The sequence below is a fragment of the Petaurus breviceps genome, unplaced genomic scaffold (assembly GCF_028583685.1).
Source record: "Petaurus breviceps papuanus isolate PSGF00001 unplaced genomic scaffold, PetGlider_PUasm1.0 90887, whole genome shotgun sequence".
NCBI lineage: Eukaryota > Metazoa > Chordata > Mammalia > Diprotodontia > Petauridae > Petaurus > Petaurus breviceps.
This window is the reverse complement of record NW_027187370.1, coordinates 208287-225285: the sequence shown is the minus strand read 5'-3', so window position 1 is coordinate 225285 and position 16999 is coordinate 208287. Positions and strand designations below refer to the sequence as shown.

At 41.1% G+C, this 16999-nt stretch overlaps 1 pseudogene; it reads left to right on the top strand.

Annotated features, from left to right (window-relative positions):
* The first annotated feature begins 200 nt into the window (after positions 1 to 200).
* On the top strand, positions 201 to 16837 carry LOC138150756 (keratin-associated protein 4-7-like; annotated as a pseudogene).
* Positions 16838 to 16999: the final 162 nt, after the last annotated feature.

The window sequence follows — 16999 nt, the reverse complement described above, 5'->3', positions numbered from 1 at the left end:
AACAAAACCAGAAAAAAACCACCGCCACATTTAGGGCCTTATTTTTTCCATCTTGCTAAACAATAACAAGGAAATAAAGTCTTCCTGGTGATGGCTATCACTCAGCATGGTATATAAGGTGGCCCTGAGGCAGGAGACTTTCAAACTCAAATAATCTCATTCACCTTGAAGGAAACCCAGAAACTCATCCTACCAACACCATGGTCAGCTCCTGTTGTGGCTCTACCTGTTGTGGCCAGAGTTGTGGCTCTGGCTGCTGTACCCCCTGTTGCTGCCAGCCCTGCTGCTGCCGCACTGCCTGCTGTTTCCGGCCTCCCTGCTACCAGTGTGCCTGGTGCAAAACTCACTGTTACCGGCCCACCTGTGTTGTGCACACCTGTTGCCGCCCTAGCTGTTGTGTGTCCAACTGCTGCCAGCCCTGTTGCTGCCCCAGCTGCTGTGAGTCCAGCTGCTGCCAGCCTTGCTGCTGTCCCAGCTGCTGTGAGTCCAGCTGCTGCTAGCCCTACTGCCACCTCACCTGCTGCTGCCCGACCACCTGCTGCAGAATCACAAGCTGCCTTCGAGCCTGCTGTGGCTCCTCCTGCCTATGAGTGTTGAAATCTGCCCACATGTGCTCACCATTACCACTTTGTCCAAGAGAAGCAAGAATTCCTTTCCTTGTATTCATCAGTACGAACAAGTCTCCTTGATAAGCTGAGTTCTATCATCCCAATTTGGAAAGATCAACTTAGTTGCTTTTCCAGCTTCTGGCCTCCATCACAACTATCTCCTCTTTTGGTCTCTTTTCTCTTCATAGAGACCAATATGGAATTTACTCCAAGTACATTTGTTTAGAAATGTACAAAATACATCAAATTTCATCACTTTGCTACTGGAATTCATCAATTACTATAACCTTCTTATTACAAAGCAGGTTTGCTGTTGTGTTTACTCAAAAACAACTATCTCACACCTAATATCTGGGATGTGGGATTGCAATCATATCATTCTCTTTCCTTGCTTTCCTTACAGTGACTCCCTTGTCTTATTGTCTGTCTCTTTCCTAATAAAAAGTTAACATACTAACATAGAAAAATAAAGTTTCATGAGTCTTTCTTTCTTATGTATTTTCCCTCATTTTTGGCAAATATATTTTTTTCCTAAGGTGAAAGAGAAAACTTATTAGCTATAGCCTGATACTGGTTCAGTAAGACATTAACACGAGAGACATGAAGTCTGACATGTACTAACTGTGCAAGACAACAACCTGGGCAAGACACTTAATTGTTCCTGGCAACTACAGGACTATAGTCATAAACTATATACAAGTCTTAGATGAATTTCTCATCTGTTTCATTTACAGAAAATAACAGGTCTGGACAAACATCATTGAATTAAGAAATACATAAAGTGTCTTGATGAATGAAATAACACTTATGACTTTACAACCATTTTGTCCAGAGAAAAAAATAATCTGATTGTCTAGCTAAGCCATATTTATTGGTATAGACTGAGAATTGTGAGAAAAACCATATTCAATTTTGATTCCAAGACTGTTTCAGAATTGATAATGGACAGTGACCACAATGAAATAGAAATTGAATTTAAAGATCCCCCTGTATTGGCTTGGTTTTCAAACTGATTATGTTAAAACCCAGAGCTTGTGAATCCCACTTGTGGGATGGACTTGTTGAATTGAAAAGAGAGGGTTGAACTGGGAGGAGCTGGTGACGTAAATTTAGAGAGATGCAAGAAAAGAGAGAGGCAGAAGAACTTTGTGGAAGCAGCATTTTGGAGAAAGAGAGAGATGGAGAGGATTGCTGAGGGCCACTTTGAATTGCCCGGGACTTTGAGAGCTGCCACCCAGAACTGCCAAGGACTGAGACATGGTTGTTATGCTGGTACTTTGTCTGTCTGTTTTGATGTTTTTTTTTTTGCCAGATTTGTTCACTGGTGAAAGACAGTTCTGTTGTTGCAGAAGTCTTAGAACCTTTCTCTTGGTTCAGAGCTCCTGAGACTGTTCTGCAGACAGAGAGTGAATTCTGTCGACTGGTGAAGGACAGTGCTGTTGTTGCAGAAGTCTTAGAACCTTGCTGTTGGTTCAGAGCTCCAGAGACTGTTCTGCAGACAGAGAGTAAATTCTGTCCACTGGTGAAGGACAGTGCTGTTGTTGCAGAGGTCTTGGAACCTTGCTGTTGGTTCAGAAGCCCTGAAGGATTTTCTTGTTGTATGTTTACAGAAATCCTGGTAGAGGGTTTTGCTAATGTTTTCAGGGGTCCTAGGACTGTTCTGCAGACAGAGAATGAATTAATGAAGAGAATGGCAATGTATCTTGTGGCCTTGCAAAGCTTTGTCTCCCCAGGAACAAATATCGCTGAGAACTTGCCTCATGTCAAGATGAAGAAAAGACCTCCATTTGGGTATTAAGTGCTGTGATTAAACTTGTTTTAACTCTGGGATAGATTCAACTGTGATCCAACAGTGGGGAACTTTTGACCTTTTTGTGTTCTGTGATTGAACAAATGAATGTAATTTACTTATGATTGGAAACTAATCTCCATTTGAGAAGAAGGGCTTTGTGATGGACTAAATTGAATGGACAGCCTAGGGGTGGAGTAGTAATTAGAACAGGGGCTTTGTGATTGATTAAATGAATGTAATGTCCAGGGGTAGGGTAGTACTTGATTAAATCACACTTAGTAAATGCTGTATTTTGAATGATGTCATATTTTGATCTTCTCTGTTCTTAATTTTTCACTAAATAAAATGCAGAGCACCTATGCTGGTATTTTGAACCTTGGGAAGTTGCCTTTGCTTGGCATTACACATAATTATGACCTCACAGACATCTCTTATGTTCTGAGAGCAGTACAAGCAACCGAATTACACACACACACACACACACACACACACACAAAAACACAAACACAAACACCCACACACTCTAAGTAAGTTGATACCAAGGAATAAATATTCACTTAGTCATTTTTCTTCATATTCATTCAGGGAACATGTTTCTTTTCTGGAGCCTCACCTCCAAGAAAATCTATCCAGCCCAATAACACAGCACACACAATTTCCATGAATCATTCAGTGAAGAAAGCTTACTACATACTAAGCATAGTGTCAAGCATTCATAGTGCAAAAAACAAAAAAAAACCTGCCCCAATCTTAAAGGGGATTACATCCTAATTGTGTGTATATAACATGTCAATAATTAGCATATATAAGGGACTTTCAGAGTAAACAAGAGAAAAAAGTACTAGGTATGGTGATATGATAAAGACCTTATGCAGAAGAAAATTGAGCTAAATATTGATGCAAACCAGGGGAGCTAAGAGGCAGAGTTGAAGAGGGAGTGAAATTCAGGTATGAGGGACAGTTAGATAGAGGTGAGAGATGGGCTGCCATATTTGAGGAACTGCAAGTAGGCCAAGGTCGCTAGATTACAGAATATGAAGAGATGAGTAAAGTATAAATGAACTGGTAAGGTTAGAAGGGGTTGTAATATAAAAGAGATTTAAATGACAAACAGAGAAATTGATGTGTGATGTTAGGCAAATTAGTAAGATTCCTGAACTCATTAATGGGGTCAAAATTCTCTGATCTACCCTTTAGAAAATTTGCTTTCATAGCTTCTAAGAGAACTTTGGTTTTGGATTTGCATCTGGCTAAATTATGCACTTATTCACTAAATATATACAATACATAAACCTGAAAAATACCTGGTAGTGCTTTGTGGACCATTTAAAAATTCTTTCATGTAACAAATTTCACTCTCATTCATGCATAAAGCTAAACATAGAAATTAGCTAAGGAATTTTTAGGATATATGAGTAGTATATGGAATACACAAGAGCAGGACTTTTATCTGTATAATTGAGCCAACAATGAGACTTATTGTGATTTCCCAATGTTGATTGTCCCAGTGATCTCCCTATATTTAGCACCATCATAGGCTTAGAAATCAATCATTGGAACCAAAATAAACATTTACTAACTCCTTACTATTTGCCAGATATTGTATTAAGCTCTAGGGACACAAAAAGCGGGCAAAATACAGGCCCTGCCCTCAAGGAACTTACTTTCTAGGGTGAAATAATATGCAAACAAATATATATATATATATAATATGCAAAAATATAATGTACAGAATGAAAAGGAAATAATTAAGAAAGCAAAAGAACTAGAATTAAAGGATATTGGAAAAAGCTTCCTGTCAAACATGACATTTTAGTTGGCACTTAAAGGAAGCCAGGGAAGTCAATAGACAGAGTGGAGGAAAGATAACATACCAGGCATGGGGAAGAACCAGAGACAATGTCTAGATATGTGAGCTACAGTGTCTTGTTTGTCAAATGGGCATCAGTAATGTCTAAGAAGACTGAAAAGGTAGGAGGAGTTAGGTTATGAAGGTCTATAGAAGCCAAACAGAGCAATTTTTGACTCTGGAGGTCATAGGGAAACATTGGTTTATTGGGGGCTTCTGTGGCATGGTTGCACTTGCATTTTAGGAAAATCACTTTATTAGCTGACTTGAAGATGGAATTGGAGTGGGGAGATATTTGAGGCTAGTTCACTCTTTTTCATATTTTAGGTATGAGGTGATAAGCACTTCCACTAGACGGGTGTCAGTGTCAAGAAACTGAAGGGTAATTATATGAAAAATGTACAGTTGAAATAGACAGATCTTTGCAACATATTGGATATGAGAAATTAGATATAGTGAGGAATGAAGAATTCAAGAATGACTCCTTGGTTGTGATCCTGAGGGATTGGCAAAATTTTGTTGCTCTCTACAGGAATAGGAAAGGTGGGAGAAGTAGAAACGATTTTGGGAGATGTTGGACATGTTGAGTTTAAGAGGCCTACTGGAAAATCAATTTGGGATTCTAAAAGGTAGAGATGTGAGATTTTAGGTCAGTAGTTAAATTGGGGCAAGATGCATATATTTCATATTCATAAGCATACAGTTGGTAATTAACTCCCATAGGAGCTGATATGATCACCAGGGAAGTAGTACAGAGAGAGAAGGGGGCCATAACAGAACCATGAAACATACTTTTAGCTCGAGGAAATGGTTTGAACGATAAAGAGACAAAGAGCAGTAAGACTCCTGAAAACTTAGAGAGCAGAGAGCATCAAAGAGGATAGGGTGATCAATGGAGTCAAAGGCTACAGAGTAGTCAAAGATAATGCATAGTGAGAAGAGGTCATTCGATTTGGCAACTGAGAGATCATTGGTAACTTTGGAGAGATCAGTTTCAGTGGAATGATTAGATCAGAAGTTAGATTGTAAGGGATTCTGGGGGCAGAGTCAAGATGGTGGAATAGAAGCATGCTGCTCTGGCTTCCACCTCCCCTAATCCAAGTAAAAAGGGGACTCTAAACAAACGTTGGAGCTGCAGAACCCACAAAATGACACAGAGAAGCTAATCTCCCACTGAGGAAAGATGATAGGGCAGCAGGAATTGGCCAGCTCAGCGCTCTAGGAGCCGAGCCCAGCTCCATGCCAAGTCTTTAACCCCAGGGCTGACCTAACCAGCCCCCTGCTAGAGGGACTACAGATCAGCAGCAGCTGTGGCTATTTCCAGATTTATCAACACATAGATGCAAAGGACAAAATGAGAGGTCAGTGCAGTCTGGACTTTGGGACCCAGTAAGTGGGAGTGCGTGGCTTTTGCCCGCGGGGTGAGAAGCCGCTGAGACACTGGCACAGCCAGCCAGCTCCACCTGGCAGCTTTAGCTCCTGGACTGCAGAGTGTACAGGGACCAAGCACCAGTCTGCGGTGTAATTGCTCTTGCTTTAACCGCTTGGATCTGGATTGCAGTCTAGGGTGGAGGTCCTAAGGTGTGTGTCCAGCTTGCCAGGGCGTGTGGAGACCTCATAGAGGGTACCCATCTAATACCTCCAGCAGCTGAGAAGACCCCAGCATTTGGGACGAAAGCTCCCCTGTCTGGTGGCAGAGTCCTACTGTGGCAAAAAGCCCAGGGGTCAAGTGACTGAGGGGAGACATGACCAGGCAAAGGAAACAAAGCAGAGAGAAGATTCCAACATTACACTCCTATTTTGGGGATAAAAAGGAGCAAAGCATGGAACACGAGGAAGACAGTGAAGTCAGAACTCCTGCACCAAAAGCTTCAAAGGAAAATACGAGCTGGTTATAGGCCATAGAGGACCTTAAGAAGCAGATAAGAGAAGTGGAGGAAAAATTGGGAAGAGAAATGAGAACAACGCAAGAAAATTATGAAATGAGAGTTAAGAGCCTAACTGAAGAAAAACACACCTTTAAAAATAGACTAACTTAAATGGCAAAAAGAGGCTCAAAAAGGCAATGAGGAGAAGAATGCCTTAAAAAGCCAAATTTCCATCATAAATCTTTCCAAGTTATCTTGGATCATTATATTGATCAGAGTACCTAAGTCTCTCATAGTTGATCAAGACTATAACATTGCTGTTACTATGTGTAATGGTCTCCTCTTTCTAATCAGTTCACATTGTACCAGATCATATATATCTTCCCAGGCTTTTCTGAAACTACCTTTTTAAAAATTTCTTTATTTTAATTAATTAGCTAATTAATTAACCTTTTATTTATTTTATTTTCCAATTACATATACAGAGAGTTTTCTACATTTTTTATTGGAAGATTTTGAGTACCAAATTTTTCTCCCTTCCTTCCTTCCTTCTCCCTTCTTTAAGACCGAAAGCTATCTGATATAGGTTACACATATACATCATATTAACCATATTTCCACATTGGTCATATTATGAAAGAAGAACCAGAACAGAAGGAAGAAAACCACAAGGATGGAAAATGTGCAAATAATATGCTCCAATATGCTTTCAGACGATGTATTGCCTGTTCCTCAGCCCTTTCTGAAGCCACACTCTTAGGTAGATGACCATTTTCCAGTTGAAGGCTCAGCCAATAAGGAGAACACTGGTAAGAATCTTGATAGCAATGACTAAGGGAGAGGTCCTGCTGTGATTGTCTCGGGGCAACTTACTTTCTTTGCTTTTATAGAGATGGACAATTGAGGCATCCTTGAATTCCTTGGAGAAACATTCTCTTGCCATATGACCGGGAAAATTTCAGTCAGCTTTTGTATGAACAACAGAACCACTACTTTGTAATCTCAGCTGGAATAGAATCAGCATCAGATGATTTGCCACATGAAAGGAGTCTAATGGCATTCAAAACCTCTTCTTCCATTGGAGCTTCAGCTAGGGAGGGATTGACTTCAACCTGAGTAAACAATCAGTGCTCAGCATTGATTGATGATGTTCTGTTGAGAATTCTATGGAAGTGTTCAGCTCATTTTTCTAGGATCATATCCTTATCAAGAGCATTACAGAGATCTCTACATAATATTTGTAGATCTGACCAAGGTGTGAGGGTTATGGGATTTAAAGATCTTCCATGCCCCATTGGACTTGCTGACATAGCAGGAAGGGGTGCAGCAAGAGGAAGTGGAAGCCAAGCTACAGTTCCTACATTGACTAGCAGTGGCAGTGACAGTGGCAGTGGTAGTTCCAAGGTGGAGGTGGGGGCACGAACCCCTTTTTGAGTCAGTCAGAATTTCTGCTAAGGACTCCTGCTGAGGACTGCCAGGGGCCGGAGCTGCTGGGACTATGCTTCCTGGATGCTGGGTGGTTGCTGTGAGTTGGGGAGAGGAGGACCTTTGCCTGAGGTAGCCTGTTCTGTTTTAAAGGCTTGAGAATGTGGGTGCTTTCTAATTTATCTACCTGTGCCAATTTCATAACTACTCTGATGGCTTTGACTTTCTGGTTTTGGGACTCAGTCTTTTGGTATTTTAATAAATGCTCTCTCTTTATGCCCCATAAAGCAAGCCTGATATATTTTGTGACTGATAACTACATCAGCATATCTGTAATTTCCGTAGGCATTGTGAATATTGCATTGCTGATATATTAGGCGATGAGGATGTGATCACAAAATGTCAGGCATCTATTTGGAAGCAGGGGGTTTTAGAGGGAGAAATGGCTATTCCAGGATGGGAGGATTTGCCTTATTCCTCTCTAGCCAGAGAATGGGCCAAAAGCACAGGGCCCTGTGGAAACTGGGAATCAAGGCTAAAAGAGGGAGAACCTGGAGATTTGGAAAGATGTTTGCAAGGAATACCCATAGAACCAGGCAAAAAACTGGCAGGAGTGTGCAGGAGAGGCTGGGTCCTGCTAATAAGTTATGGCCTTATGTGTAAAAGTAGGGATAAGCTGCTGGAGGAAAGAGCTTGGATGGCTAGGGAGTCAGCTGGTTTGTCTGAGGATTCTTCTGTGTCACAGCATTCAGAAGAGTAAACTAGAGGGACTCATGTGGTCCAGGAACAAGCTACTGTTCATGTAGCTAAAAGGAAGCAAAAAAAATAGCAGAAGGAATGTACATGCAGCTTTTGTACAGGCTGGGCAGAGTTGCCCTGATAGCTTCCAGGAGAAGGTGTGTGAGGAGAATGGAGCAAGGTTAGATGAGGAGTCTCCTAATGTAGAAGCTCTCCCCATATGAAGAAGAAGACAGGAGAACCACCAGGGCAAAACAGAGTCCAGGGAGATAATTGAGGATTTCACTCAACAGGAGATCACTGATATATTGAGTAGATTCACCCAAAGAATGAGGGAGTCTTTAGTGTCTTTGATAGTAAGAATCACTGATGAAGGTGCTGAAGGAATAACCCTGGACAATGAGGACTGCTTAAAATTCATAAGTATAAGTCAGAATCCTTTTGTACACCAAGGTTTTAGGGATCACTATATGAAAGGAGATAACAACAAAACTAATCTGTTAGCTTTAGCTGCAGAGGGATGCAAAAAGCAATATCCTACTGACTCTATGTGGCCTAGGGAAGACAGACCCTGGTACTTAATTAGAGACTGTATGAGAAAGCTAAAGGAGGAGGTAATGAAAAGTGCTATCATGACTGGAGATGCACATGCATATTATGGTGCCCCCCTAGGAGTTCCTCATGGAAATATCATAGTGAAGGCGGCTCCTCCTGCATATAAGCACCTAATTCTGACTCTATTAATTGGAGAAATAGGGTACCCTCTTTCAGAGGTGCTGGATAAGATTTCACAGTTAAGTGACCCAGGGGAATGGGAAAAAGACAAATTGCCTCGAGAGAGAAGAGCAAACAGCCAGAGGATTCAGAGACAAAATAGACCAACAAGAAGGGAACTGTTTAATGCTCTATTAAGAGCAGGGTTGGACTTTAGAAGAATAGATTGTATTCCAACTAAAGAGTTGCATGAGCTGTACCAAGAAAAGGTACTTAGCATTAGAATGAACAGGGAAGCAGGAACCACCCCTGCAGGTATTTCTGAATCTGAATCTTTGTATCCAAGTTGGCCCCACCTTCAGGGAGAATAGGAGATAGGCCAAACCCAAACCCAGATAAAAGAAATATGCAGAAGAGATTGCAGACCCCATATTGGTTTAACAATATATTGGAAGAATGGATCAACTACTGTGACTAGGGCACTGCTTGATACTGGGTCTGAGGCCACACTTATCTATGGAAACCCTGATAAGTTTAAACATGGAACTCCTATTACCATCACAGGTCTAGGAGGGGCTGGAATATCAGTGAGACAAGTTAAAATAACAATGAAAATTGGGCAGTTACCTAAGAAAAAATATACTGTGGTTGTTGTACCCATTCATGAATACATCATTGGAATAGATGTATTGAGAGGCACGACTCTGAATTTACCGGAAGGGAGATACCAATTTGCTGTAAGGAAGATAGGTATTAATACAGTTTTAGTGGGAAAAATAAAAATGGACCCAGTCACTTTACCTGAAATTTCTGAAGTAATTACTTTAAAACAGTATCGTGTGCCAGGTGGGCAAGATGAAATTACCACTGCTATAAAGGAATATCTTGAAGCATGAGTGTTAGTCCCTACAACCACAAGATGGAATAATCCTGTCTGGACAGTAAGAAAATCCTATGGCCCATGGAGGATGACTGTGGATTATAGACAGTTGAATAAGGTGACTCCTTCTTTGTATGCTGCTGTTCCAGATACCATCACCTTAATAGAAAGGATCCAGACATATGATGGGACTTGGTAAGCAGTTATTGACTTCACAAATGCCTTCTTCACCATCCCAATAGACCCTAAACAATGGGACCAATTTTCTTTCACTTGGCAGGGTAGACAATATACTTTCACATGCTTGCCACAAGGGTACATACATAGCCCCACTATTTGTCACAGGATTGTGGCTGAACAGTTGGATGAATTAAAGCTACCTGGTGTACAGCTTACCCACTACATTGATGATATCCCGATACAGGGAAAAGATGCAAAAGAAGTAGAAGGGAGTTTGACCCTTCTAATTGAGCATATGCAAAGTAAAGGTGGGAAATTAACCCTGCAAAGGTTCAAGGACCAGCTCAGAATGTGAAATTTTTGGGTATACAATGGAAGAAGGGGCTAAGGGAGATTCTTCCTCAAGCCCAACAAAAGATTCAGGATTTTCCTACCCCTACCAATAAGAAAGAGGCCCAAAAGTTCACAGGATTTTTTGGATACTGGAGGCACCGCATTCTACATTTCGGACAGATTTTAAAACCTTTATATAGAGTCACACGGAAGAAATATGAATTCGATTGGGAACTTGATCAGAGTAAAGCTTTTGAAGAACCCAAGGCTGCCATGCAATTGGCCCTAGATTTGTGGCCCATGCAAAATGGTCCAGTGGAATTGCAAGTGACTGTACAAGATGATCATGCAAACTGAAACTTATGGCAAAAACAATAAAGCCAAAATGTACCTTTGGGATTTTGGTGTAGGAAACTCCCTTCATCTCGACTCCAGTATGCACCTTTAGAAAAGCAGTTGTTAGCTGCATATTGGGCTTTCGTGGAGACTGAACAACTGATTCTGAGCCATGAAGTGATATTAAGACCTGGAATCCCGATTATGACCTGGGTAATGAGTACCCCAGCTTCTCACAAAATTGGACATGCCCAAGAGGCACGTATAATCAAATGGAAGTGGTATATTCAAAATAGAGCGAAAACAGGCAAAAGCGGAGTCTCTGCTCTACATGAATCTGCAGCAAACATAGAAATTGAGAGGAATGACACACCCCCTGAGCCAAAGCAACAATTGGTACAATCCACTGTAAAATGGAACGAGGGATATGATGTATTAACTGAGGAACAAAAGAGACATGCATGGTTTACTGATGGGACAGCAAAATATTTGGGCCAAAAAAGACATTGGAAAGCAGTGGCCTATAACTCATGTACTCGAAGGACTTTAGAAAGTACTGGGATACGTGCAAGTAGCCAATAAGCTGAACTTATGGCAGTATATTAAGCCATCAAAATAGAACAAGGAGGACAGTGTCATATACACTGATTCATGAGCAGTAGCTAATGGGTTAGCTACGTGGGTGGCCATGTGGAAAAATGAAAATTGGGAAATTCATGGCAAACAAGTCTGGGGCAAGGAATTATGGGAAGATATCTGGAACATGTCTTTGGTCACTGACTTGTCAGTTTTTCATGTAGATGCTCATGTGGCCCTCACCACGCCAGAACGTGAATACAATGCTTGTGCTGATCGACTGGCAAAGATTGCTGCTGAACTATTGTCTCTACTTTGACAACAACTGATGATCCTGTATTAGCAAAATGGGTCCACAAAACAGCAGGCCATTTGGGGGTCCAGGCCACATACCAGTGGGCACAAGATCTAGGTATTAGTATCTCTCATTCACTGTTAAAACTGATAGCAGAAGAATGTCATATATGTCAATTGGAAAAGGAGTGAACTATTCCTCGGGTAGTAACTGGAGAGATAGCAAGAGGAAAAGTCCCAGCCTAAATCTGGCAAATAGATTATATTGGTCCACTACTACTAGACAAAGGATGTAGATTTATATGTACTTGTGTTGACACCTATTCAGGTGTAGTAGTGGCTTGTCCTTATAACAATGGAACCCAGAAAAACACTTGTAAAACTCTAGATCTCATAAGTCTATATTATGGAACCCCAATGCAGATTGAATGTGACAATGGGTCACATTTCAAAGGCAATGAAATGAAGAAGTATTGTATACTACATAATATAGAATGGATATATCCTATTCCATATTATCCAGAAGCATCTGGGTTAATTGAAAGAATGAATGGATTACTAAAAGAACAGTTGAGGAAGTTAAGTTCCAACAATTCATATCAACTTTGGAAGGATAATTTCTTCGTGGCTTTACATAATTTGAATAATAGACCATTGGAAGGAAGTACACCTCTAACCAGAATGATGACCCCAAATTTGCAAATTAGAAAACAACAAACACATAAGATCCCAAATATTGAGTATTGGACTTTGAGGCCAGATGCCCCACAACCGTACCCAGGAATACCTGGTTCGGTGGGGTATGATTTACATTGTTTAGAGGACTTTTGATTGGACACAAAAGAAATAAGAAAAACCTCCACTGGGATATGCATAACGATCCCTAAAAATCACTTTGGACAGATTTTACCCAAATCAGGATTAGCAGCTCAAGGAATACATGTATTGTATTGGATAGATACATGGAGTAATAGATTCCAATTATCAAGGAGAAATTGTTGTAACATTCCATAATTTAGGTGAAGGGCCCATACAGATTCATAAAAATGATAGGATAGTTCAAGTGATTATCGTTCCTTGTAAAACAATAGCACTTGTAAAAACTGACCCTCCTTCCTAAATAACTGTCAGAGGAACTGAAGGATTTGGTTCTACTGATAGAATAAAATCAGGAGCTAAAGTATGGGTAAAACGGAAGCCAGATGATGTTCCAAAGGCTGCAGAGATTATAGCACATGGGAGGGATAACACTGTAACTATTGTTTATTCTGGAGATGATTATTACAAAATTGTACCCTTAACTTATTTATTCTACTGTGAATGAGGCTACAATAGTCTGGTTATTGTCTCTTTGCTTCTTCTTGACTTTTTGTCTGTTCACATTGTTTGCTAGATTTGTCTCTTCAGGCTTGATACCCTCCACCTGATAGGTTAAGCTGCATGTCACCCCCTGTCTGCAACTGTGATGCGTCACCCCTGGACCTGGCATCAAGCAAATTAAGAACTGACCTCTCAAATGGGACCCCTTGGGACAGGGACAGCTCTATATCTGATTTCAGCAGCAAGTAGCCATGGAAGAAGAGACCTTCACCCCTTACCACAAGATTTTTGGGCCCCATTTGTTCGGGGTGGGGGGAATGATGGGGAGCTTGTGCTCAAGCCGCAACCTAAAATATGGTTTTCTGTGTTTATTGTGTGCTATCCTTTTTATATTGTTGTGAAATTCTGTTGACACCAGTTCTTCCTAATATATTTTTGCCAAGCAAGGGACATGAAAAATCTTGGGGCCGAATGTAAGGGTTATGGGATTTAAAGATCTTCCATGCCCCATTGGACTTGCTGAGGTATCAGGAAGGGGTGCAACAAGAGGAAGTGGAAGCCAAGCTAGAGTTCCTGCAGTGACTAGCAGTGGTGGTGACGGCGGCAGCATTAGTCCTGAGGTGGAGGTGTAGGCGCCAACCCCTTTTTGAGTCTGCCAGAATTTTGCTAAGGACCCCTGCTGAAGACTACCAGGGGCCAGAGCTTCTGGAAGCATGCTTCCTGGATGCTGGGTGGTTGCTGGATTGGGGAGAGGAGGACCTTTGCCTGAGGTAGCCTGTTCTGTTTAAAAGTCCTGAGAATGTGGGCGCTTTCTACTTTATCTACCTGTGCCAATTACTAATCTGATGGCTTTGACTTTCTGGTTTTGGGACTCGGTCTTTTGGTATTTTAATAAATATTCTCTCTTTATCCCCCATATAGCAAGCCTGATATATTTCGTGATTGATAATTACATAAGCATATCTGTAATTTCTGTAGGCATTGTGAATATTGCATTGCTGATATAAAAGGCCTTGCTTTTTTATGCCTGTGAAATCTGGAAAGTATACCAGGGTCATGTCAGGAAACTGCATCACTTCCATTTGAATTGTCTTAGGCAGATTCCGAAGATGACCTGGCAGGATAAGGTACTAAACACTTACTAGAACTAAACTGCCAAGAATTCAAACTCTGCTTCAGAGAGCACAACTCTGATGCATGGGCCATGTTGTTCAAATACCAAACATACACTTGCAAAAAAGATTATTCACATGGTGGTCAGAGGAAATGACACAAGGACATGATTGAGGTCTCTCATAAGAACTATAGAATTGATTTGTGACATGGGAGACACTGTCATAGGACCTCCCAGCTTGGCATGCCATCCTCAGAGAAGGTACTGTGCTCTGTGAGCAAAGCTGAATTGAAACAGTTCAAATGAAACACAACATGTACAAATTTAGAGAATCCACCCCAAACGTCCACATGAATTATTCATTCCCAAGCTGTGGTAGAGCATTCCCAGCTTGCACTGTGCACACAGTAACTCTAATATAGTGATGTCATTTTGGTCCTCTTTGAGAATGGAGAACAGCCTTACCAACTTGCCTCTCCTGTAAAGAGACTACAAAAATCAAGCAAGCAGCAAGTGCAAGTATTATAAATTTATTTCATATCCTCTGAAATGTCATTGCATATAAATACAAAGCTTTAAGGAGCAAGGGAACCTCTCATTGGATGCTGATATCACAAAGGGCACAACAATTCAAGCAGTTCCAGAAAGGAAGAAAGCTGCAGATTTTAGGTCCTCAAAATATGAAGACTTTTCCAAAGTTTTGAAGATAATGTGTTATGCATTCCCCCCTTTGTCCTCCTTCTCCCCTTCCTCCTCCTCCTCTTTCTTTTCCTCCTTTTCCTTACCATCACCACCATCATCTTCCTCCTCCTCCTCCTTCTCACACTGCTACTTCTTTCTCTCTCCCTTGGAGTGGACCAACCTGGTACCCCTCTTGTGAAATGGCAACTTAAGAGACTCCCCAGAATCTCCATGGCCAAAGGAAAGCCCAAGGAAGGAGTCAAAACTGAAAACAATGATCACATTAATTTGAAGGTGGCAGGGCAAGATGGGTCAGTGGTGAAATTTAAAATTAACAGGGACACAATACTCAGTAAACTAATGAAAGCCTATTGTGAATAACAGGGTTTGTCAACGGGGCAGATCAGATACCAATTTGATGGGTAACCCATCAATGAGACAGACAAACCTGCACAGGTGGAAATGGAGGACGGAGATACATGTATGTATATGATGTATTCCAGCAGCAGACAGGAGGTGCTTACCAAAAAGGGAATCTACAATTCTACTCCAGAACTGTGCTCCCAAGGAAAATAATACATTCACAATTAGAAAACCAAGATTTGGTTCATCCAAAATCTGACCACTGCAGTATAGTTTTCTCTCTTCTTTAATTCCCTTCCCCATTCCTTTATTTTACATAAAGTAACTAGTGTACGTGCACAGGCACATTTTGGATTTTTTAAAAACTAAATGGCTAAAGGAATATTTTAATCAACATCAAATGGAGATGGGGAGGGGAAAAAACAAACTGGTTCTTTGAAAATATCTCTTTTCTCCATTAGTGGCATGATGATTTAACTTTCATCTTTATATTCCAGTAAGTTATTTTACTCTCACTGTTTTACATTAAAAAAAAACAAAAAAATCCTTGCATAACTTGTTGGATTGGAAAATTTCAATATTTTTCTTTTATAATTGTAAAACCAAGGACAATTTCATAGCTTTTTTTTGTTTAGCTCTTTCATGTATTACAATTTCTGTCTCTCAGTAGGGATGAATTAGAACAAAGAAATTGATCCTAGATAGTTTTCCCTTCAAGTCAAGCATCTTGTTGTTTAAATAAACTTCCTGTTTAAAATTAAAATAAGATAATGTGTTATGGAAATATGATTGTACATGCAGTTTGGGCTTTCTAAGTAATCATCATTTCCTCAGTACATCAACCCATTATCTCACACTTAGTACCACAGTCTTCCTCATTACTCATAAGTGATTATTTTTCATGTCTTGCTTTTCATGTCTGCCTTTCTGAAATTATGTTTTGTTTTATGGGGCACCAAGAGTGATCTTTTCTCCAGGATGATCATTTTCCAAGTAAGGTGCAAAAATAACATCTAGACAGGAGAAAAAACACTGGGAATGCACCATGTCTTACTACCACATGACTCACATAAGTTGCCTTCAACATTGAGGAAGAGGTACAATGAATAAACACAGATGAGCAGACTGAATAATTGTTTATGTATGAGGAAAGCAAATAATTTTGCCATCTATATTGGAACAAAACCAGAAAATTACCACTGCTATATTGAGCCTTATTTTTTCCATTTTGCTAAACAATAACAAGGAAATAAGGTCTTCTGGGTTATGGCCATCACTCAGCATGGTATATAAGGTGGCTCTGAGGCAGGAGACTTTCAAACTCAAGTAATCTCATTCACCTTGAAAGAAAGCCAGAAACTCATCCTACCAACACCATGGTCAGCTCCTGTTGTGGATCCACCTTCTGTGGCCAGAGCTGTGGCTCTGGCTGCTGTGCCCCCTGCTGCTGCCAGCCCTGCTGCTGCCGCACTGCCTGCTGTTTCCGGCCTCCCTGCTACCAGTGTGCCTGGTGCAACACCCATTGTTACCGACCCACCTGTGTTGTGCACACCTGTTGCCGCCCTAGCTGTTGTGTGTCCAACTGCTGCCAGCCCTGCTGCTGCCCCAGCTGCTGTGGGTCCAGCTGCTGCCAGCCTTGCTGCTGTCCCAGCTGCTGTGAGTCCAGCTGCTGCTAGCCCTACTGCCACCTCACCTGCTGCTGCCCGACCACCTGATGCAGTATCACAGGCTGCCATCCAGCCTGCTGTGACTCCTCCTGCCTATGAGTGTTGAAATCTGCCCACATGTGCTCACCATTACCACTTTGTCCAAAAGAAGCAAGAATTCCTTTCCTTGTATTCATCAGTATGAACAAGTTTTCTTGATAAGCTGAGTCCTATTATCCCAATTTGGAAAGATCATCCCAGATGCTTTTCCAGCTCCTGGCC